Below are 7,140 nucleotides of genomic sequence, written 5' to 3' on the forward strand. Positions count from 1 at the left end.
CTAATGCGTTATTTCACGAGTCGGTAAATATTGGATAAGGCATAGCGGGTGGTGAATGTTCGTATGACGTTCCTTGTACAATATTTCGGTGTGCTACTTCCCACACGCTGACGGCCGATCTTGCCTTAAAGTTACAATAAGGAAACGGTCTAAGTCTGAAATACCTTTCTAAGTTAGCTGACAACAGTGTACACAAGCCGCTTTGTCCCATTCACAACTGGAAACACATCACTCCCTGCTCAAATAAACCAAAAATGGCGATTTACATTTACCTGCATTACATAGTCAATTGTAAGTTGCAGCTTGCTCTGGTTAGAAGAGCAATGAGAAAAAGTTTTTAGTAAGAAAACAAAAAAAGAAAGGGGAACCCTGCCGGATATGAGGGTATTGCAATTCTTTTGAGTTGTTTAAAAGTCGAAAGTATGTTTTATCTCCTTTTGCCCAAGTATAACGCATTATGACATCACTAGTCAAAACTGACGTATGGAGTTCAGTCCAACAGAGGAAGATGCAACGGACGAGATTTCCGCAGTAGTGTAGTCACCGCTTAAGGGGCTCCGGAACGCCCTATACTTGCAATGTTAAAACACCGCTTATAAATTACATCTTTCCTCACAAAGTATTTGAGGTAGGAAGTTGAACTTTTTACAGATTATTTATTGGAATATGGGCTACAACTTAACACAGGGATTTTACAAAATTTTAGTTCAGTTATTAAAGATGATTTTTTTTTTCAATTGTAATGAAAATTCACAACATTTTTTTGCAATTTTGTATTTATATATTCAAAAATATACAGTTTTTTGGAAAAAGGCTGTGTTAAATTATGCAGAAGGTACTGTGTAACATTTACTGAAAGTTTGAAACAAATATGTTTGTAAGATCCTTAGAAAACATGTAATTAGTATGAGAAAATAAAAGTTTTGGGAATCGAGCGACAAAGATTGGATTAACTTTTTAGTGCATTCCAGGTCCATAGGATGGATTATCTTCATCCTCTGCAAACTCCTCCTCCAGTTTCCTCTTGTTCCTCCTCCTGTTTACTCTTGCTTGTATTTATAGACTCTTTACAGCCCTGTCTGCAGCCCGGAGGCGTTCCTTGTCTAAAGCAAGCATCGCTCGTACCATGTTAGAACCTATCTTCATTCCCATATTTCTAAATACCTTGCACCTTACAATGTTGCCATCATTGAAAGTCGCAACAGCATCATACACACCAAAGTGAAGTGTTTCTATTCCAACAAATACAGTCTTGGGGATTCTCGACCATATAACACTATTTACACTTTCATTGGGGTTTTGAGTTTTACCGTGAACACTTTTTCAACAGTTCAGGTGCTGCTAAGTCTCTGGAAATAGGTTTTATCACCTCCATTATTGCATGAGGCAGACTATGCTTATGAGTGTACACTTCACCAGTTAGCAATCCTTTGTTATATTTACATCAACTGTCTTCTTCTTTGGGACACAAGCTATGTTGGGGATTTTTATCGTCTTTATTATTTGCAGTAATAACACGTACCTTTGGCTTTCCAACATTTCCCCTTTTCTTAAAAGCCTTCAGAGGATTTCTAATAACTTTACTTTTACTCATTATTATACTTCAACAAAACAGAGACTCAAGAAATAGAATTAATTACGAATATTTTCGAGATAACGACAGAGTAAATAAACATGAAACAATCGACAATCACACCAGCGATATATATTGAACCATCACAGGTTAGCCACAACACATACTTTATCTCACATCACTAAAATGTACCTGATGAACACGGACGTTAATAATAACACCATTTGACAGCAGTTTAACAGCGCCACAGTGGGTCACGCCCATGTAGAACACATTTCAAAAAAAATTTAAAAATAGTTGTAGTCTTCGGAATTGAATAAATTATATGTCTATTAAAAGGTAATAGTCTGCAGATTCAGAAAACGCAAAAAACTAAAAATTGAACTTTTCATGATTTTGAGCCTTTCCGGAGCCCCTTAAGAACGTTGACTTTAGACGAACAGAAGTTGAATCAGTTCCATATCAACCAAATAAAAGCAATTTCAGCAGCGCTCAATGAATTCAAAAGTAAAATCTTGCCTACCACTCTGACGAAATATTAGTCTTACTCAAAGTCAGCAAACGGATCGACATCATTTATTCCTGATCCTAGCGACACAAAACCGGAATATAACAGAGAAGCTGAAATACTGAATAGTACTATAGAATGTATTTTATGTTCAGACACTAAAGACATTTTAGGAAACAAAAATCCCTTCTGTATGAATCATCGTACATTCCTCAAATAGCAGTTTATGATTTGCAAATACGGTGTTGTGGAGACTTCAGCGCGCTTACTACAGTTGGAAGCTCCCTCTTTGTTGGTAAATTCTGAATAAATGTAAGAATGTCTAGACAAAGCTGCCCTGTCTGAAATGCACTCTTGTAACGTGAAGCTCTTTGAACCATGAGATTTTTTATAACTCTGACAATTTTTAGTAATAAATTCTCAAGTTGGTAGCTTACTTTGTGGAACGTCTTGGTCTATGGACATACACGAACATTTAAATGCACTTTAACGATGAACTTTCCTGTCAGTAATTTCATGAACTGAATTAACGAAATGTTATCAGCCACGTCTTACAGATAAAGGCACGTTCCACGAGCTCTCACCGGTCAGTCTGTTAACACGTCCGAACTCTTGCAGGACCATCACTCCTGAAAGAAAGGAATGCTACTCCCACAAGTTTTCCAGGAGAATTTCTGTCAAGGTAGGATATGACGTACTGGTGGAAATAAAGCTGTGAGGACGGTTTCTGAGACGTGTTTGCGTAGCTCAGTTGGTAGGAAAATTACTGCGAAAGGCAAAGGTCATAGGTTCCAGTACCGGTTTTGCACATTGTTTTAATCTTCCAAGATGTTGTAATAGGCGTATTACTTTTCTAGACCTACTTATGAGACAACACTTAAAAACTAGGATTTTTTATAAGCTACCAGTTTTTAGGTAAAAATTTTTCCATGCAATGGAAGGAGTTGTCCAGGAGAAACGAATTTAGATTAGATTTACCTGCTTTAGGCCTACTACCTGTCAGACATTTTACGTTATTGTGCAAATGATCAACAGGTTTTGTTGCTGCATATCGATCTACTATCTCAGCCACTGACAGCTCCAGTAATTGGTAATAAAGGTAACTTTTACCCTAGTGTTGAAGGTATGGACATCACTATTCTTCTCAAAATGTTATGGATTACTTCCGATGAACTTCATTAGCAGATTAGCTGTTGAAATGTCTGGCTCCTTGTAAAGTAGCTACCTACATGATACCACGGGTGACTAACACATGTTACTCTTACTGCTCGCTTTTGTGCAATCAGTACTTTCTATTTAAATGATGAATTAACCCCAGAAAATTGTTTCATAAGAAAGTACTGAGGGTAAATATGCAAAATAAGTCAGGATGTTGATACATTTGTTTCCAAGAGTAGAAGTTATACGAAGAGCCACAGGTTAAAGGCGCTGCAGTCTGGAACCGCAAGACCGCTACGGTCGCAGGTTCGAATCCTGCCTCGGGCATGGATGTTTGTGATGTCCTTAGGTTAGTTAGGTTTAACTAGTTCTAAGTTCTAGGGGACTAATGACCTCAGCAGTTGAGTTCCATAATGCTCAGAGCCATTTGAACGATTTTTTTTTTTTAAGAGCCACAGGAGTTGAACTTCATTGTTTGAGCGTCCCAGTAATACGCTTCTTCCTGTTCAAGTTTTCATAAATGTGTATACCCAAAAATTGGGAGCATTATAGCCTGTTTACTGACTTTTGTTCATGTGCTACATTAAATATCGGTATGACTCTATTTTGTAGTACAGAACTGAATCCAGTGTGTTTTCTCAAAATGTAGGGTGTGTCCATTTTTAGACTACCATTTGATAATTCTTCAGATAGAGCGGTCTCAAATTACTCTAGTACGAAGTTCTTTTTCATTGGCAGGTACATCAAAACACGAAGAATAACCATTACTCCAGCAATAACTGAGCAGTGCTGCTACGAGGGTGAGTCAAATGAAAACCTTGTATTATTTATTATGCAGAAGTGGTACAAAACTGTATCACTTTTCAACATAATCTCCTCCACGCTCAATGCAAGTCCTCCAGCCCTTACAAAGTGCATAAATTCCTTTACAAAAAAATTCTTTTGGTAGTCCGCGCAACCACTCATGCACCACGTGGCGTACTTCTTCATCAGAACGGAACTTATTTCCTCCCATTGCGTCTTTGAGTAGTCCAAACATATGGAAATCACTTGGGGCAAGTTCTGGTGAGTATGGTGGATGAGGAAGACACTCAAAATGCAGGTCTGTGATTGTTGCAACTGTTGTACGGGCAGTGTGGGGCCTTGCATTGTCATGTTGCAAAAGGACACCTGCTGACAGCAATCCACGTCGCTTTGATTTAATTGCAGGCCGCAGATGACTTTTTAGGAGAATTGTGTATGATGCACTGCCAACAGTGGTCCCTCTAGGCATGTAATGCTTCAAAATGACGCCTTATTCGTCCCAAAAGAGAGTCACCATAACCTTCTCTGCTGATGGTTCTGTTGGAAACTTCTTTGGTTTTGGTGATGAGGAATGGCGCCATTCCTTGCTCGCTCTCTTCGTTTCCTGTTGGTGTAAGTGAACCCAGGTTTCGTCCCCAGTAACGATTCTTGCAAGGAAGCCATCACCTTCTCGTTCACAGCGCTGAAGAAGTTCTTCACAAGCATCAACACGTCGTTCTCTTATTTCGGAAGTCAGCTGCCGTGGCACCCATCTTACAGACACATTGTAAAACGGGAGCACATCACGCACAATGTGGTGCGCTGACCCATGACTAATCTGTAAACATGCTGCAATGTCATTCAGTGTCACTCGGCGGTTTTCCTTCACTATGGCTTCAACTGCTGCGATGTTCTGTGGAGTCACAACTCGTTGGGCCTGACCTGGACGAGGAGCATCATCCACTGAAGTCACACCATTTGCGAACTTCCTACTCCATTCGTAGACTTGCTGCTGTGACAAACAAGCATCACCGTACTGAACCTTCATTCGTCGATGAATTTCAATAGGTTTCACACGTTCACTACGGAAAAACCGAATAACAGAACGCTGTTCTTCCCGGGTGAAAGTCGCAAGTGGGGCGGCCATCTTTATACTGATACTGCGACGGTATGTGTGCATCTGCACTATGCTGCCACCTACAGGCCATTCTGTACGCTGTTTGTAGCACGCTTACCAATTTACAGGATAACGGCGCGAAATTTCGATTTGTTATTACAAATTTAAGGTTTTCATTTGACTCACCCTCGTATATGACTGTTGCGGTCAGTGCGGGCCAAGGTGGTGCTGTGGCTGCTGGAGGACTGGTTGTTTCTCTTTTTTATGTCCCTCTTAATACACATCGATAGAACGAATATCGCACTGGACTAATCTGGGAACTCGCTATCCAATAGACAAGTAAAATTCCGCTTTAGAAATAATTTTGTTTTTAATGGGAAACAAACAGGCGCTTTCCATTGACAGCGGGTGCCACAGGAAACACGTGATGACCAGTATTTGTTTGGGCTGACTCCAGCTACAATTGCAGAAACGAAATTGCAGGTACCTATCGAAACACCAGTGACAATGTGCCTGGCGGGTCTTTGGTGTTACACCCTGCATAAGGAGTAGTAGTGGACCCAAAATAGAACCTTGTGGCTTGCCACTCGTGATTTCTCCCCAGCCACTAAAATTTACTCTCGTTTCAATGCTGTTTGAATTATTCAGCAAAACTTTTTATATTCTGTTTGTTATTAATAATAATAACTATGCTGTATGTGGTCCTTTTTTAATACTATGAGTAAATAAGGGACACAGTATGGGTAAACGTATCTAACTCCATGATGGTAAGGACTGTAAATGAAAAAACAAAACAAATATTCAGTCTAGAAATTGTACGTTTTACATGTAAAAGACCAATACATTGCTCTACTAACGCATGATAAAGAATATTTAAGAAATGAAAAACTGTTGAAGTTATAAAATGTAGTAAACAAAGATGGTATGATACCTAATTCTGTGATACTATATAGTTAACTTCGTGATAAAGTGCTTAATTCTGCGTTAATTTTATTTTGCATTGACGAAGTTCACTTAATGCAGTTTTCATTCATTTTGAGCATCGAGGTCACTGTCACTAAAATTTGCACAAATATTACACTTAATCACCGTAGCAACAGGTGATTCAATGGACTGACAACTTTCATGGAACCACCACAGACAAGAACAACATCGAAGCCAAGCATTTTTATTCTTTCCACAGCTGTAGCTCTCTTAACAAGCGGCGCAGATGTCAGTTTTTCTTTTTTTCTTTGAATTCTGTTTTCCCTTAGACACTGATTTCAGTGCGCTATACTCGTTAGTGGATTATTTGGTTAAAATTCAGGTCGAACCCTATTTCCTGCGTTTTGTATTATGAAATTAACTAGCTTAATTTCAAGTTCCCTAGTGAGGGCAAATGGTCTACCCATTTTGTCAATGGTCACATGTCTTTTTCACCATCACTGAGGTCTACATTCTACATAGTCTTTTAAGTACTCCATGGAATGGAGAAATGTTTAGCAGCTTTGCTTGTCGACCACTTTTCTTCCAAAACTTTCTTATGTGCTCCACGAAGGTCATCACTTAAAAGGATTGTCTTCCCTTGTTAACGTAACGCATTTTTGGCTTATCCTTCTTCACTCGTTTCCTTAGAGATGAAGCCATTTTTCCTGAAATGGACACAAGACTAAGGAATTGTTATTGTTTTCCTAATCAGATGATTCAGTAATAAGTCATTTAAATCTAACTATGATGGTTAAGATTATAATTTGTTCCATTGGTAATAACACTGCATATAAGTCTCTAATTAATTACTAGAACAACCCACATTAATGAGGTTGTATTACAGGATCAGCGTAGCAAACGACATGTTTCCCTCCGCAAAACAAACAATAAATTACATGTTCCGCGCAAAGCGCTCATTCCCCTCCTGAATGTCTTTCCCGTGTGAAGACATTCCTGCCATTTGTTGAGGGTGGTTGGTACTATGTGCAGAAGGCAGCCTCTCTTAAGGACGAAGAATATGTCTGCTATCACGAA

The sequence above is a fragment of the Schistocerca nitens genome, chromosome 7 (assembly GCF_023898315.1).
Source record: "Schistocerca nitens isolate TAMUIC-IGC-003100 chromosome 7, iqSchNite1.1, whole genome shotgun sequence".
Taxonomy (NCBI): Eukaryota; Metazoa; Arthropoda; class Insecta; order Orthoptera; family Acrididae; genus Schistocerca; species Schistocerca nitens.